This window comes from Schistocerca americana, unplaced genomic scaffold (genome assembly GCF_021461395.2).
Source record: "Schistocerca americana isolate TAMUIC-IGC-003095 unplaced genomic scaffold, iqSchAmer2.1 HiC_scaffold_422, whole genome shotgun sequence".
In the NCBI taxonomy this organism is placed as follows: domain Eukaryota; kingdom Metazoa; phylum Arthropoda; class Insecta; order Orthoptera; family Acrididae; genus Schistocerca; species Schistocerca americana.
In genome coordinates this window covers 27,501-30,000 of record NW_025726151.1, presented here as the reverse complement: position 1 = coordinate 30,000, position 2,500 = coordinate 27,501, and the positions used below count along the sequence as shown (strand labels likewise).

The window sequence follows — 2,500 nt, the reverse complement described above, 5'->3', positions numbered from 1 at the left end:
CAAGAGCTCATCAGGATGTTCCCCGACCGAACGCTTGAGGCAATCAAGTGCCGACGGCGGCAAGCTGCCCACAAGCAGCTTGTCCGCCAATTCATGGAGGCGCTTGAGATCGGTCGGGGGGAAGAGCCGGCGTCCCACCGGGGAGCGGCGAGCCCGCTGCCTGACGCGGGCGAGGCCGCTGCGCCGCCCGTCGACGCAGCCGAGGACTTCGCGGCCGACACCACCGGGCCGCCGCCGGAGGGGCCGACTGACGCCGCCATCTGGGAGCATCTGGCGGGGCTACCCGCTTCCGCCCAGCGTTTCTCTGCCCTGGATCGTGTCATCGGTCTGGGGCGGGGGCACGCCGCCCGATGTCATCCTGGGCATGCTCCCGGATGCCCTTGCGTCGGTCGGGTCCAGAGGGGAGAGATCAATCACCAGGACACAGCGGCCGCGCCAACCATCGAAGCGGCCGCCTGCTGCGCCGCCGACGCAGAAGCGCAAGCGGCGCCGCTGGGAGTACGCGAGAACGCAGGATGCCTTCCGACGGTCGCGTGCGCGTTGCGTGCGCGGCCTCTTGGATGGCACCCTGCTCCAGCCGCCACCTGCCATCCCTGGTCTGCTGGACTTCTGGGCGGACCTCTTCACCAAGAAGCCCATCTCCACCGCGGGCTTCATTCGTGACCGCCTCCTCCCGCACTCAGAGCCTGTCGCTCTCGAGTGCATATGGGGGCCGGTCACACATGAGGAGGTCGCCGCCGCGTTGCCGCCCAGGGGATCAGCAGCCGGGCCGGACGGCCTTACCCCAGCGGAGTTGCGGCGTCTGCCGCACGAAGTCCTGGTGAAAATGATGAATCTCTTCCTTCTGGCCCGCGCCCTTCCGGAACGCCTGCTTCGCGCGCGGACGTCCCTTCTCCCGAAAACGGCTGCACCAACATCCCCCGCTGACTTTCGCCCCATTACGGTCTGCTCGGTGTTGGCGCGGACCTTTCACAAGGTTCTCGCGTCACGCCTGATGCGCGCTTGTGCTGTGGACGAACGTCAGCGGGCATTCATCCCTCGGGATGGGATGTTGGAAAATACCTTCATCTTGGACACTGCTCTCACCGACGCAGTTCGCTCCTGCCGCTCTGTCTTTGTGGCATCGATCGACGTATCTAAGGCATTCGATTCGGTAGATCATGCTGCCCTTCGCCCCGTGCTGAAGGCGCATGGCCTGCCGGATTGCTTTGTCGAGTATGTCGAGCGGTGCTACGAGGGCAGCACGACAGTGATAGCGGACGGCGCCGGCGTGGGCGTGTCTGTGCAGCCAGCACGGGGCGTTCGCCAGGGCGATCCCCTCTCCCCCCTCCTGTTCAACTTTGCGGTGGACTACGTTTTAGGCCAACTGCCCTCCCACATCGGAGCTCGGATCCTCGGTCGCAGAGTCAACGCTGCGGCCTTTGCAGATGACGTCTTGCTGTTTGCAGCGACCCCGAGGGGCTTGCAGTCCCTCATCGACGCAGCTACCGCAGCCCTCGCCCACCTGGGGCTGCAGATCAACGCCCGGAAGTGTTTCACCCTCGCCTTAGTCGCGTCAGGGCGCGAGAAGAAGGTGAAGGTGGACAGCAATGTCACCTTCACAGCAGGCAATACCACCATGCCTGCTCTGCGTGTGGGTGAAACCTTCCGGTACCTGGGGCTGCAATTTTCCACGGCGGGTCGCTGTGTCTTCAATCCACGTAGCCACCTGGTGGAGCAGCTTGACGTCATCTCCCGAGCTCCGCTGAAGCCGCAACAGCGCCTCCACGCTCTCACCAACGTACTTCTCCCTGGCCTGTACCACGGGCTGGCCCTCAGCCGCACCCGGGTGGGTGCATTGAAGTCGGCCGACGTTACCATCCGGGCCGCCGTCAGGAGATGGTTCCGCCTTCCGGCGGACACCCCCCTGGGATACTTCCACGCTCCTGTTGCCCAGGGGGGCCTCGGCATTCCATCTTGCCGATGGATGGGTCCGACCCTCCGTCGGTCCCGTCTCCTGGCGCTGAAGAAGATAGGGCCAGCCTGCGACGGTGTAGGCATGGATGAGGTACAGCGTGAGATCGAGGTGCTGGAGCGCCACCTAATGTGGGAGGGCCACCTCCTCAAATCGTCAACGCAGGTTGGGGAAATGTGGGCGGCGCGCCTACACATCGCCATTGACGGTGCGGCACTGTCATCTTCTGCCGCCGTCAGTGGCCAACATCAGTGGGTCGCCGACACCAGTCGCCTGCTATCTGGGCGTGAATACATCGACGCCCTCCGCGCCCGCATCAACGCCTTCCCTACGAAGGCACGGCGCAGTCGCGGGCGGGAGGCGGACACCAGATGCCGCGCGGGGTGCCAGGCCGTGGAGACCGCCAACCACGTACTTCAGGCTTGCTTTAGGACGCACGGGTCCCGGGTCAAGCGCCATGACGCTGTAGTGCGTTATGTCGCCCGTGGACTCGCGCAGAGGGGCTTCAATGTCTCTGTGGAGCCCCACCTCCGAACACCTGAGGGC

At 65.1% G+C, this 2,500-nt stretch overlaps 1 pseudogene; it reads left to right on the top strand.

Annotated features, from left to right (window-relative positions):
- The window catches only part of LOC124582917, a 7,452-nt pseudogene that overhangs the window by 2,965 nt on the left and 1,987 nt on the right, over nucleotides 1-2,500 (top strand).